At 41.0% G+C, this 15,327-nt stretch overlaps 1 long non-coding RNA gene and 1 other non-coding gene across 3 annotated transcripts in view; both read left to right on the forward strand.

The window, feature by feature from the left end:
• The window catches only part of LOC123568703 (uncharacterized), a 43,596-nt gene extending 34,466 nt beyond the window's left edge, over nucleotides 1-9,130 (forward strand). The window contains exon 3 of one of the 2 annotated variants that reach the window (XR_006692173.2): nucleotides 8,894-9,130. This is a non-coding gene — a long non-coding RNA (uncharacterized lncRNA). Of the gene's footprint in view, nucleotides 1-2,577; nucleotides 2,734-8,893 lie in introns of those variants that run through there. The other variant, XR_012423657.1, reaches the window with a different exon arrangement.
• Nucleotides 9,131-12,724: 3,594 nt separating this feature from the next.
• Nucleotides 12,725-12,832, forward strand: LOC123568887 (U6 spliceosomal RNA). Its single transcript, XR_006692446.2, has one exon. It is a non-coding gene; the product is annotated as a U6 spliceosomal RNA (small nuclear RNA).
• Nucleotides 12,833-15,327: the final 2,495 nt, after the last annotated feature.

The following is a 15,327-nucleotide window of genomic DNA, read 5'->3' on the forward strand; positions in this document are numbered from 1 at the left end:
GATCTCAGTCTGCTGCACTAGCAGTGAGCAAGGCTCTGTGGGTGTAAGACCCACTGAGCCAGGCATAGGAGAGAATCTTCTTGTCTGCCGGTTGCTAAGACCTTGGGAACAGTGCAGTATTTGGGTAAGAGGGTCCTGTTTTTCCAGGCACAATCTGTCCCGGCTTCCCTTGGCTAGGAAAGGGAAATCCCCTTACCCCTTGTGCTTCCCCAGTGAGGCGATGCCCCACCCTGCTTTGGTTCACCCTCCATGGGTTGCACCCACTGTCCAACTAGTCCCGATGAGATGAACCAAGTATCTCAGTTGGAAATGCAAAAATCACCCATCTTCTGCATTGATCACACTGGGAGCTGCAGACTGCAGCTGTTCTTATTCAGCCATCTTGGAAAACAAGTCTCAGTCAGATGGTTTTAATGTCTAATTTTTTATAACTATTCTAAATAAGAATTCACTTAATATATGCGTTAGTCTATTCTTGTGTTGCTATAAAGAAACACCCAAGGCTGGGTGATTTATAAAGAAAAGAGATTTAATTGTCTCATGGTTCGGCAGGCTTCAAGGAAGCATAGTGCTGGCATCTGCTTCTGGTGAGGCCTCAGGAAGGTTACAATCATGTTGGAAGGCAATTGGGATCTAGCATTTCACATGGAAAGAACAGGAGCAAGAGAGAGAGAGGGAGGAAATGCCATGCCCTTTTTAAAATAACCAGATCTCAGATGAACTAACAGAGTGAGAACCGACTCATCATGAAGGTGATGGTGCTGAGCCATTCATGAAAGATCTGCCCCCATGATCCAATATATCCCACTCGGCCCCACCTCCAAGATTGAGAATTACATTTCAACATGAGATTAGGAGGAGTCTAACACCCAAATCATATCCTCCCCCTTCTGGCCCCTCAAATCTCATGTCCTTCTCACATTATAAAATACAATAATCCCTTCCAACAGTCCCCCAAAGCCTTACCTCATTCCAGCATTAATTCAATCAAAAGTCCAAAGTCACATCTGAGACTCAAGTTGAGTTCCTTTTACCTACAAGCCTATGATATCAAAACAAGTTATTTATACCCAAGATACAATGGTGGTACAGGCATTGGGTAGACATTCTATTCCAAAAGGGAGAAATCAGCCAAAGGAAAGAGGCAGTTGGACCCATGCAAGTCTGAAACCCAGCAGGGTAGGCATTAAACTTTAAATTCCAAAATAATTTCCCTTGCCTCCAAGTCCTGTATCCTGGGCATACTGGTACAAGATGTGGGTTCCCAAAGCCTTGGGCAGCTTTGCCCTTATGGCTTTACAGAATGCAATTTGTGGCTGCTCTAATGGGCTGGAGTTAAGTTCCTGTGGCTTTTTCATGCTGAGCTTGCAAGTTGCTGGTGGCTTTACCATTCTCAGGTCTGGAGGGTAGTAGCCCTCTTCCTACAGCTCCACTTGGCAGTGTCCTGCTGGGGACTCTGTAGGATCTGAAAACCCACATTTCCTCTCAGCACTGCCCTAGTACAGTTTCTCTGTAGGGACTCTGTCCCTACTGCAGGCTTCTGCCTGGGCACTGAGGCTTTCCCATATATCCTCTGGAATCTAGGTGGGAGTTGCCAAGCCTCCTTTACTCTTGCATTTTCTACACCTGCAAGCTTAACACCATGTGGAAGCTGCCAAGGCTTACAGTGGTTTGCACTTTCCAAAGTGGCAGCTTGAGCTGTACCTATGGCCCTGTGAGCCATGGGTGGAGCTGGAGTGGCTAGGATGCAGAGAGCGGTGTCCTAAGGCTAAGTAGGGCAGCAATGCCTTGTGCCTGGCACCTGAGATAATTCTTTCCTCCTAGGTCTCTGGCCTGTAATGAAAGGGGCTGCCTCAAAGATTTCTGAAATGTCTTTAAGGCCTTCTTCCCATTGTCATGGATATTAGCACCTGGCCCTCTTAGTTATGCCAGTCTCTTTAGCAAGTGGTTGGTCCACAGCCTGCTTGGATTCTTTCTCTACCACAGAGCCAGGGTGAACATTTTCCAAGCTTTTATGCTCTGCTTCCCTTTTAAATATAAGTTCCAACTTATATTTAAGTCATTTATTTGTTCCTGCATCTGAAGTAGGCTGTTAGAAGCAGCCATGCTACATCTTGAATAATTTGCTGCTTCGAAATTTCTTCTGCCAGACACCTTAAGTCATCATTCTTAAGTTCAAACGTCTGCAATTTCCTAGAGCAGGGACACAATACAGCCAAGCTTTTTTGCTAGGGTGTAACAAGGGTGGCCTTTGCTCCAGTTCCCAATAACTTCCTCATTTCCATCTGAGACCTTGTCAGCCTTGCTCTCACTTTCCATATTTCTATCAGCATTTTGGTCACAACCATTCAAACTTTCCCTCATCTTCCTGTCTTCTTCTGACTCCACCAAACTCTTTCAGCCTGTTTCTTACTCTGTTGCAAAGCCAATTTCACATGTTCAGGTGTCTTTTTAGCAATGCCTTCCTCCTCTGTACCAATTTTCTGTGTTAGTCCATTCTTGCGTTGCTATATAGAAATACCCAAGGCTGGGTAATTTATAAAGAAAAAAAGGTTTAATTGGCTCACAATCCTGCAGACTTTACCAGAAGCATTGCGCTGGCATCTGCTTCTGATGAGGCCTCAAGAAGCTTACAATCATGGCAGAAGGTGATGGGAGCCAAGATGTCACATGGAGAGAAGAGGAGCAAGAGAGAGCGGGAGGAAGTGCCATGCTCTTTTAAACAACCAGATCTCAGGTGACTGACAGAGTGAGAACTCATTCATTACAAAGGAGATGGTGCTAAGCCATTCATGAAGGATCTGTCCCATGATCCAATACTTCCCATTAGGTCCCACCTCCAACATTGGGGATTACATTTCAACATGAGGTTGGAGGCAACATCTAATCCATATCACCATATATGGATTAATTCCAGTATTAGGTTTCTTAGTGTTAATTCAGGCTAAAGAGTAACAATTAAACAGGAGTAAAGACTGACATATATGTACTGAGGTCAAAATGTGTTATTGATGTGCCAAGTGGCAATTAAAAAATCATATTGATACTTTGCACCACAATTGTTTGTGGGTAAAGAATAATCTTTATTTGGAATAGAGGCATTTGATAGGTAAATGTCAGATAAATGGCCGATACCAAATCCTGGGTGTAGATTGGGACAGTGCTTTACAGAGGAAAAAAAAATTAGTGTTCTTCAATGTGATTTAAAGATGAGAAAAGGAGAAAGTTGAGGTAAGGGAAGGGGAGGAAAAGATAAGAGGATAAAAGAGGAGGAGGGGGGACAAAAGGGGTCAGTGGAGGAGGTGAGAAGGGAGAGGGGGAAGAGGAAGAAGAAAGAAGTTGGATGGAACACTGGAGGAAAAGAGTCTACAAAGGACTTCCTAGAAATGTGCAAGTCATTGTGGGCAGTAAGTGATATGATCGACCCCACTGATTCTGTAGAATCTACATACTTTGGCTGGTGGAAAATTATGCAAAGGCTGGGTTTCACATCTATGTTGGTGCTGGTTGGTCAGTGATAACATAGATGAACATTCTTGAGGCTCAGGGGATTATGGACTACAGAAATTTTCAGTAATTCATAGAAATCTTGGCATGCCAGGTCATGCAACTTGAGCTCAAGGCAACCAAGATCTCAAGGGGCAGGATGGTTTCCAAGTAGCAGCATCCAGGTTATGTAAAAATGTGTATGTGTGTGTGTGTGTGTGTGTGTATGTGTGTGTGTGAGAGAGAGAGAGAGAGAGAGAGAGAGAACATATATGGGGAAAAAAAAGAATTGGAGGATGGAGAGAGAAATTGGTTATGCTTATGAAAAATTCAACTAAATTTGTACCTTTAATCCTATAATAGTCACATTTCATGCAAATAAAATATAGAATCTCTTTTAGTTTCCTCCCTGTTTCTGGTTACTAGTTGCATGTATTGCTCAATGTCCCCGGCAAGTAACATTCAGTCATAGGAAACTCAATGCCATTGGGGGAAAGTCCTTTCCATTTGTGAACACTTCTGTGGTTAAGAAGTTCTTAATATTGAACTAAACTTTTCATTAAATATGTACTAAGAGTCTACTAAGTGGCAGGCACTACTTTATGTTCTGAGGATACAAAGTCCTTGCTCTCATCAGACTTATCTTCTAGTGGGTACAAATTCTAGATGAATAAAAGATAACTATGGGCTGGGGGCGGTGACTCAAGCCTGTAATCCCAGCACTTTGGGAGGCCAAGACGGGCGGATCACGAGGTCAGGAGATTGAGACCATCCTGGCTATCACGAGGTCAGGAGATCGAGACCATCCTGGCTAACAGGGTGAAACCCCATCTCTACTAAAAAATACAAAAAACTAGCCGGGTGAGGTGGCGGGCGCCTGTAGTCCCAGCTACTTGGGAGGCTGAGGCAGGAGAATGGCGTAAACCCAGGAGGCGGAGCTTGCAGTGAGCTGAGATCCGGCCACTGCACTCCAGCCTGGGCAACAGAGCGAGACTCCATCTCAAAAACAAAACAAAACAAAACAACAACAACAAAAAAAAAAACACAAAGATAACTATGATGCCAGATGGTCACACTGAAACACACTTAGGTATACTATACCAGCAAATAATTAAAAGGAAAATAAATCTCAGTGTAGAAATATGGACTATAGATATAAATTTATAAGTGTACAGCTTATAATTTTCTTCAGATGATGAGTATAAATGGCAATGAGAAAAGCCCCAAGGCACTCCACTATCAATATTCGGGGCAATGTGGGGGGACTAGAAAAGCAGCCAGACAGCTGCAGATTCCAACTTCCATTTCTGTCCTCTAGAATAGAAATGCTTCTTCAGCAAAAAATCAGTTTTTACCTTTGAAGATCATCATTCCGCACTGCATAGTGGAAATTGAGCACTTCTTAACTGTGGTGGGATCAGTTAAGCACTTCTTTCTTACAACTTAAGTGTGATCAAGTGGCAGTGGGACCAAGGATCTGCTGGAGCTTGCCCAGGTAGAAGTGGCAGCAACAGCAACAACCTGCATCCACTGGCAGGGCAGAGGCTACAAGGCATTAACGCCAGATCAGTGCTAGCAGCAGATGAGACCAGAAACATACACCTGATTGCCGTGACAAATATTGTAATGCTGTATTAGCTACTGGAGCTAATTTCTGTATGACTGTGTGAACATAAACAGCAACAGAAGTTGAAAGAGAATGGAACCTGCCCCCTGTTGGCTGAGTCCCACCTCAAATGAATGGTGAGATTAGTAATCATCCCAGCTGGTATAATACTGAATTGTTTGAATGCTGAAACAATTGTTTCAAAACCAACTCAAACTGTTCACTGAGAGCCACTCAGTGTGCTGTGGGGGCAGGGGGGAGGGGGAGTGGAGGGAGGGAGGGGAAGAGGTAGATGGCCAGTAATGGAACTGTACATACTCCCCGTACCCTGCCCCACCCCAAGCTGGTATGACTTCAGGTAAACACAAATTATACTGCGAATCACATCTCTGCAATTCCATTCTTGAGCTATTGGATGCCCTGATGAGATACATTTAAACCACAAATCCGAACTATTGGGATCTGCTTGAATTCTGAGACTATTATCCAATTTACTGGCTATCAAGCCAGAGATTCCTGCTACCTATAAAAACGATGCCCAGTGTCCTCAGCCAATCTACTCTTAATCATATTCACTAAATATTAAGGAGAGATTTGATATCAGACCCTGTCCAGAGACATTGTCCAAATCTTCTACAGGGAGAAAAGAACCAGTTTAACAAATATCCAGTTGGATTGAACATCAGATGCAATGTGATACTATCATTCCACCTGTTTGTGTCTATTTTACCACAAAAATGTTGTGAAAGGCTTGCCAAGTGTTTTAATGAAATCCAAACATCTGCAGCCTTACCACCAGTCTCATCGGCTTATCAAAACAGGAAGTGGGTGTGTTGGGCCCAAATTGTTTCATATGAATGCAAGTTATCACCTGGCAACCACTACTTCGCTATCTAAAAGTTCACATGGCACTCTTTGACAGATTCATACTAGGATCTTGCTTAAGATGGTTAATAAATGCCTTCAGTCTAAATTGCCTGCAGAATCTTCTTTCTTCTCCTTTTTGAAAATTAGAATATTGGCTCATTTTCAGTTCTTCCACTATTTTGTGCGATTTTCAAAAATAATTACGTCTGCGCTTAAGTAATATCTTCTGCAATGTTTTTGAAAGTCTTTGTCCAAGACAAGAAAGAATTATTTAGAACTTCCATTTGCTTTGTAATAGCCTCCTCCTTAATCCTGACCTCTGTTTCCTTCTTACTAATGTTTGCCCCATCCTACTCCACCAACCTTGCAGAGAAGTCACGCTGGTCTAGGAGAAGCACTAACCAAGTAGCTGCTGCTAGAGGAAGGGACCAGAAAAGCTGAAACTAGAACACGATAGTCTGATTTAATTGAGAACAGTGAAGGGCAACGAGTCTGAGCTAACATCCACCAGAAGAAGGGTCGAGAGTCCAACGCACGGCAAACAATGAGAAGATCAAAGTCAGGATTCAAAAGCAAGCCAGGACCAATCATGTATGGCACAAAGCTGTTGTGTTAAATATGATAGCTACTAGCCACATGGGTATTTGAGCACTTGAAATGGGGCTAGCACCACTGAGAAAATAAATTTTTAAATTTCAGTTTAATTTTTATTTATATTTAAATTAAAATTGAACCAATGTAAGATATTTGTGCATTAATACAACTCCATTGGTTTCATAGGGCTACATTTCACTTTTACTGTTGCATCACGTAAAATGTCATTGTGACATTGTTCTGTGCATTGTGCACATGTGTTTCAAGTCATATAAACACCAGTCTGGTTGGTGTCCACAAAATCATTTAAGTGATTTTTCCTATGCACCCACATAACATTGTAACATGATTATTTGAGTGTTTTATACAGGTTGCACAAATTAAATTGATACCTATATAAATTGTAACTGGTAATTAAATAAAAATGCTTATTATTATAACAGAATTATATTTTGTTCTAATTTTAAAAGCAAGTATGGGAAAAAATTTAAGATTAAAGCTAAGACATACTAGTGATGTAGAATCGAATGGCAATGCAGAGCCTACCAGTACTACAACCAGAACAGTAAAGAAAATAAAAAACTGGAAGAAAGTATGTCTTGAAGTTTGCAATGAATGGAAATTGCAATTTGTTGTGGCAGAGCAAAACAAAAAAGCTGTTTGCTTGTTGTGTACAAACTTTTACAGGATACTAAAGTAGACAATATTAGAGATATTTTCAGATACTACATAGCAAGTTTGATGTTTCCTCTCAACAGTCAAAAATAATTGAAAAGAATAGATTAAGTTAGTCACCTGAAATCTGAAATAAATCTCTAACAAAAAATATTTTTGAAAGTTTTAAATGTACTTTATTTTTTCAATACTGCCATATTTTAATGGGTTCACAGTACTTTTACTTCGCATCAATTATGGGTTGGTTTTGAAACAATTCAGTATTATACCAGCTGGGATGATTACTTATCTTTCCATTCATTTGGAGTAAGATTCTACCAACAGGGGGGCGGGGTCCACTATCTTCCAATTTATGTTGCTGTTATGTCCACACAGTGATACAGAAATTAGCTCCACTAGCTAACACAGCATTACCGTATTTGGCATAGCAATCAGGTGTATGTTTCTGGTGGCTATGCTTTGTTGTTATTTGCTAAATGCTTCAAACTCAAAAATGATTTAGTGTGTTTTTGGCTAAGGGAAACATTGCAAAACTGAAGCTAGAACAGCGGCAACTGTAGTTGCTGGTTTGGTGCAACTTCACTTCACATACCCTTGTTTCAATTTTTTTTTTTTTCTCCTGAGACAGAGTCTCACTCTGTCGCCCAGGCTTGAGTGCAGTGGGGCGATCTCCCCTCACTGCAAACACCACCTCCTGGGTTTAAGTAATTCTGCCTCAGCCTCCTGAGTAGCTGGGATTATAGGCATGCACCACCATGCCTGACTAATTTTTGTATTTTTAGTAGAGACGGGGTTTCACCATGTTGGCCAAGATGGTCTCCATCTCCTGACCTCAGGTGATCCATCCTCCTCGGCCTCCCAAAGTGCTGGGATTACAAGCATGAGCCACTGTGCCCAACTCCCCCAAATTTTTTTAAAAAATTATGCTTAACAGGATCTGGGCTTGTAACTTTAGGCGGTGATTAAATGGCTTGGATTCTGGCATACAAAAGAAAACCATGGGGACATGGTAAAATACATTATTATTATAGTTATGGAAATTGTTAGAAAATTATTAGGAAAAGAGTAAAAATGATATTTCACAAAAAGTAAGATATTTTAAATTATGCCACCAAACAATTGCCCATAGCCTACAAGCCCTTTTTAAGAATATCAAGTTAATTGATTAAAATTTTGAAAAACTGCAAGTGTTTTCCTTTACCTTTAGATAAGTTATGCCCAATTAATACTTTGGGTATATTTCATCTCAAAGAACTTCCAAATTTATGAAATGTTGCCAACTTGTAAACTAAAAGGTCAAACTCATGGTATAGAAATATTTGAACCTTTAATATTGTCAAAGAAGAATTTCAGCTAGTTATGAATTTATGAAATTTTAAAACAAGAGATTGATGTCTTCCTTCCTTCCTTCCTTCCTTCCTTCCTTCCTTCCTTCCTTCCTTCCTTCCTTCCATCCATCCATCCATCCATCATAAATACATACTGAAAACATTTGTGCTCAGTGTTCTGAATCAGGCTCATAGAAAGCATAGTGGATACAGTTATGAAAGTTGTGCAATATATATATGCAAATACTTTAGATCGATGCCAGTTTATGGAATTGTGGAAAGAAGTAGAAGATACTGACTAGAATGATCTTGTGTTGTTTTCCAATGTTTGTCCAAGACCCAAGCAGGCAGACACACAGGCGGCTGGACGTCAAGAGGAAAGCACTGGCATAGGAGCACACCAGGAGGCTGACAGGCCACTGACCACTGAACCACACGAAGTTCGTCTGGGACAGTCGGAGAAGAGCCCAAGTCCGCGGAGCTGCCCGACTCCAGGGTAAAACCATTTCTCTTCTGGCTCCCCTATCTGCTGAGAGCTACTTCCACTCAATAAACCCTTGCACTCATTCTCCAACCCCACATGTGATCCTATTCTTCTGGTACAGCAAGGAAAGAACCCTGAGATACAGAAAGCTGTCTTTGCGAAAAGGCAAGGGTCTAATTGAGCTAACATAAGCCGCCTATGGATGGCTAACCTAAAAGAGCACCCTGTAACACATGCCCACTAGGCCTTCAGCTATAAACATTCACCCCTAGACACTGCCGTGGGGTCAGGGCCCCATAGCCTGCCTGTCTGCATGCTCCCCCTAGAGGTTTGAGCAGCGGGGCACTGAAGAAGTGAGCCATTCTCCCTGTTGCAAGCCCTGCGAGGGGGACAAGGGAACTTTTTCCACTTTTTTTTGTTTTTTTTTGAGACAGAATCTTGCTCTGTCACCCAGGATGGAGCACAGTGGGGCGGTCTTGGCTCACTGCAACCTCCACTTCCCAGGTTCAAACGATTCTTCTGCCTCAGCCCACGGAGTAGCTGGGACTACAGGTGCGCGCGACCACGTCTGGCTAATTTCTGTATTTTTAGTAGAGATGGGGTTTCACCATATTGGGCAGGCTGGTCACGAATTCCTGACCTCGTGATCCACCCACCTTGGCCTCCCAAAGTCCTGGGATTACAGGCATGAACCTCCACGCCTGGCCCTTTTTACATTTCAATAGTCCTAAATATAAAAGTGAATATCACAAAGCTTCTAAAAGAAAATCTTCATAATCTTGGGATAGGCCAAGGTTTCTTAAACAGGATATAAAACACACTGAATATAAAAATATTGTAAGTTGGACTTCACAGAATTAAAATATTCTACTTATCAAAGGAAAGTATTAATAAAGAGTAGAGACAAGCCACAAATGGGGAGAAACTGTTCACAATGCACATGTCAATGACAGGACTCAACCCAGGGAAGATAAGAAATTCCCTTAAGTCAATCAATTCAATTTAAAAATTGGAGGAAGATTTGAACAGGTACCTCACAAAAGATGATATCTAAAGTGTTGAGAAGCATATGAAAATATAATCAACATCATTAATTAACAGGGATAGAAAAACTAAAAGCATAATGGGATGTCACCACATACCCAAAAGAAGAGCTAAACTTAAAAAGGCTCACAATACTAAGTCTTGGGAAAGATGTGTAGCAACTAGAACTCTTATACACTGCTGGTGGGAGTGTAAAATGGTGCAAAGACTTTGTAAAACTTTTGGCCATTTCTAATAAAAATAAAACATACACCTACTCAATGGCAATTCCATATCCAGCTATTTAGCCAACAGGAAGAATTCATAGGTTCACCAAAAGAAAAACTAACATGGGCCAGGCACAATGGCTCACACCCGTAATCCCAGCACTTTGGGAGGCTGAGGTTGGCAGATCCCTTGAACCTGAGTTCAGAAGTTTGAGACCAGCCTGGACAACATAGTGAGACCTCATCTATATTATTAAAGAAAAACAAACAAACAAACAAATCTAAAATGTTTATAGGTTCTGGGCTGGGCGCAGTGGCTTATGCCTGTAATCCTAGCACTTTGGGAGGCCAAGGCAGGTGGGTTACCTGAGCTCAGGACTTTAAGACCAGCCTGGGCAACATGGTGAAACACCACCTCTACTAAAAGTACAAAAAATTATCTGGGTGTGGTGGCACGAGTCTGTAGTCCCAGCTACACAGGAGACTGAGGCATGAGAATCATTTGAACCTGGGAGGTGGAGGTTGCGGTGAGCTGAGACGGCAACACTGCACTCCATCCTGTGCAAAAAAGTGAGACTCTGTCTCAAACAAACAAAAAAAAGTTTATAGGTTCTTTTCACAAGGGATTGAGTCAGGTAACAACACAAATGTATCTTAGCAGAAAAATGGAAAAATACAGTAGGCCAGGCGCAGTGGCTCACGCCTGTAATCCCTGCACTTTGGGAGGCCAAGACCGGTGGATCACCTGGGGTCATGACTTCAAGACTAGCTTGGCCAACATGATGAACCACGTTTCTATTAAAAATACAAAAAATTAGCTGGGCATGGTGGTGCACACCTGTAATCCCAGCTACTCAAGAGGCTGAGGCAGGAGAATCGCTTGAACCCAGGGGGCAGAGGTTGCAGCGAGCCGAGATCGTGCCACTGCACCCCAACCTGGGCAACAAGAGCAAAATTCCATCTCAAAAAAAGAAAAAAAAAGAAACTATGATATATTTATACAGTGGAATACTACTATACAATAAAAAGAACAAATCACTGATATACATTACAATATTGATGAAACTAAGAAACATGTTGAGTAAAGGAAGCCAGTATGAGTACACATTATATGATTTCATTTGTTTAAAGTTCAAGGACAGACAAATGAGATCTAGGGTGATAAATCATAACAGTGATTGTGGGAGGGGGATGGGTGGTGGGGGCATTGTAGCTTGGTACTGACTGGAAAAGGGCATGAAAGAATTTTCTGAGGTAATGGAAGGTGTTCTTGGTCTTGATCTGGTTGATGGTTATTAACTGAGTACATTCATTTGTCAAAATCATAAAGCTACACACTTTTAATATCTGTGTACTTTACATGATATCAATTATATTTTATTAGAGTACTATCAGTATAAAATAAAGTAAGCCACCATTTGTGAGGGGTAAACTGCATCATCTTGACTACACCTTTACATTAGAGGAGGTTTCTTTGTAAATTTGGTCTTTAGCGCTCATTCAAGGCTGATCTAATTGTATTTTATTTGCAAGATGTTATAAAGTTATCAACAGACCAGGAAATTCTCAACATTTACAAGGACTCTCAGATTTACTTTGGAATCAGAACAGCATGTTCCCTGTTAGATTTCACTTTCACTTTCAGTTCTAGATTCCTGGGTTTCTTTATACATAAAAATCTAAAAACGTACAGTGAAAAAGCATTAGGCTACAACTAAAGTTGTTACAACATTATGTGAAATTGCCTCCAGAGAAAAAATATTTTTAATAATAATTCCCCCCAAGGGAAACATACTTTTAAATTGATTATTTAATAATAGGATACTGAAAGCATATCGCTCTCAGGGATTGTCAGAGTTCCAAGCCAGGAATGGGGTGAAAAACTCTGTCATTCACACCTTGCTCATACACTGACAGTAGAAAAAAAACTAGAAAACTGAGAGGCCAAGTGTGGTGGCTCATGTCTGTAATTCCAGCACTTTGGGAGGTCAAGGCAGATAGATCACTTGAGCCCAGGAGTTTAAGACCAGCTGGGGCAACACGGCAAGGTTCTGTCTCTATAAAATATACAAAAATTAGCCAAGCATGGTAGCCCATGACTGTAGTCACAGCTATTCAGGAGGCTGAGGTGAGAGGATGGATTGAGCCCAGTAGGTTGAGGTTATAGTGAGCTGAGATTGTGCCACTGCATTTCAGCCTGGGTGACAGAACAAGGCTCTGTCTCAAAAAAATAAAAATGAAAAAACAAAACCACAAACAAACAAACAGACCTAGAAAACTGAAGATAGTAATGGCTATACAGTATGTGTCTATCTTGTCACTTTCCTCAAAGGTTTCCTTGTGTATTTCTGTCGTGAAAAGAGTATTTGGAGCTTGGAATTCACTGGCTTGGAAGAAAATAAAAGAGTATTTGGAGAGAAAATACATTTAGGCTGCGCTTGCTTTGGCAGCACATATACTAAAATTGGAACTATACCGAGAATATTAGCATGGCCCCTGTGCAAGGATAACAGCTAGATGCTGAAAGGAAAAGAGGAGCTTTTGTTATAAAGTATGTGAGATATACAAAGAGTTAGAAAGAAAATGCAAGGTATGTTACACCATTAAAGATATGGATGCAGGTTTAGAATAGAGAAAGCCTAAGTGGATAGTTTGGATAGATTGGCTCCATTGTTGTTAGTCAGTAAACAAAGGTTTACTGAGCACCTTTGAGCAGACACTCTACTAGTACTAGAATAACGCAGTGAGCAAATACATACACATTTGCCCAGACACATTTATCTAGAGAAACTATTTTTTTTTAATTGTGCAAAATGTTGCAAAGGAGACATGTTAATTTGCTTCCAACCTAGTAGGCCTGACCCTAGCTCTCATGACCAGTTTGAAAAACGTGGGACTCAGTCAATTCAAGGATTTCTTAAGCCATGGTCTTTATTTGTTTTTATTTATTTACTTTTTTGGCAATGGAGTCTTGCTCTGTCTCCCAGGCTGGAATGCAGTAGCGAGATCTCAGCTCACTGTAATCTCTGCTTCCCGGGTTCAAGCAATTCTCCTACCTCAGCCTCTCAAGTAGCTGCGATTACAGGCACCCGCAACCATGCCCCGCTAATCTTTGTACTTTTAGTAGAGACGAGTTTTCGCCATGTTGACCAGGCTGGTCTCGAACTCCTGACCTCCGGTGATCCACACACCTTGGCCTCCTAAAGTGCTGGGATTACAGGTGTGAGCCAATGTGCCTGGCCAGCCATAGTCTTTAAATTGGGGTAAGTGTGCCCCTGGGTTTTTACAAAGACTTACCAACAGGGAGGTGGGAGCTCAAATAGTTTTAAGGAATTAATAGCCTGACTCTCAACTTTCATATGTAGTTTCTCCTAAAACTGATCTACTTGAAAACAAGAATTGTGAAGTTTGCCAGGGTTGTTTTGTCTTCTCATCTCCCTTTTCACAATGGTTCTCTGTCTTCTCTTAAAAGACAGGCTTACCTCTCACCTACCATGAGTTTTAAAATGGTATATTTCTCTGGGTGTCGAAGCCTCCTGGATGATTTGAAATAATTGATCGGCATGAGTGTTGAGAAAATGAATAACTCTAATATCTGGGTATAGGGTTGCCAGGTAAAATACAGAACACCAAATTGAATCTAAATTTCAGATAACTAATGAATAATTTATTAGTATAGATAGGTACCAAATATTGCACAATACATTCATATACTAGAAATGCATTCATTATTTATATTAAATAAAAATTTAACTAGGTGTTCTCTGTTTTAATTTGCTAACTCTGTCAACCCTACCTGGGTACCAAAAGTTCAGTGGTTTCTAAACCACCAATTTCAACAAAATTGAGTTGTCTACTGATAAGTAATTACATATTTCGACTAGAGATCACTAAATGACTTTTGAAATATAAAACATATTTTTTAAATTGTGAAAAAATTGTCATAATAATGTTTCTTCTGGGCCTATCTACTTATCTACTTATTTCTGTGAAATAGGGTTTACAGCATTTATAATCTGTAGAAATGAAAAAAAGGAACAGAATCTGTGCTGAACCCTAACATATTATAGCTATAGGTAATATTCATGACTGCACACTTGAAACACTTGCTTAAAATACAAGCTGCAACCCCCTTAAATTGTATTTGTAATAGTTATTAACACTTACTATATATATATATATTTTTTTTTTTTTTTTTGAGACGGAGTCTCGCTCTGTCGCCCAGGCTGGAGTGCAGTGGCCGGATCCCAGCTCACTGCAAGCTCCGCCTCCCGGGTTTATGCCATTCTCCTGCCTCAGCCTCCTGAGTAGCTGGGACTAAGGCGCCCGCCACCTCACCCGGCTAGTTTTTTGTATGTTTTTTAATAGAGACGGGGTTTCACCGTGTTAGCCAGGATGGTCTTGATCTCCTGACCTTGTGATCCGTCCATCTCGGCCTCCCAAAGTGCTGGGATTACAGGCTTAAGCCACCGCGGCCGGCCAACATTTACAATATTTTTATATTGTCTTGACCAATTACGTTTTAAAAGTAATGAAAACAATATCAATGATAATGTAATCAAAGAGGATTTTTCTTTCTTTTTTTCTGAGATGAAATCTCGCTCTGTCCCAGGCTGGAGTGCAGTGGCACTATCTTGACTCACTGCAACCACTGCCTCCCCTGTTCAAGTGATTCTTATGCCTCACCCTCCCAAGTAGCTGGGACTACAGGTGTGCACCACCACACCTGGCTCATTTTTGTATTTTTGGGAGAGATGGGTTTCACCATGTTGGCCAGGCTGGTCTTGAACTCCTGACCTTAGATGATCCACCCACCTTTGCCTCCCAAAGTGCTGGTATTACAGGCGTGAGCCACCATGCCTGGCCAAAGAGAATTTTTTTTTTTTTTTAACATTTAGATCCTTATGATCCCAGAGAAAAAAATGGATTTCAATTTATAATATGTATTTGTTTCAGAGATATGTGACAGAGAGATCATAAAAGATGTTCAGTGTAAACATGTATTAACATTCTGTAGGGGAATTGGAATGTTCAATG

The sequence above is a fragment of the Macaca fascicularis genome, chromosome 14 (genome assembly GCF_037993035.2).
Source record: "Macaca fascicularis isolate 582-1 chromosome 14, T2T-MFA8v1.1".
Classification (NCBI taxonomy): domain Eukaryota; kingdom Metazoa; phylum Chordata; class Mammalia; order Primates; family Cercopithecidae; genus Macaca; species Macaca fascicularis.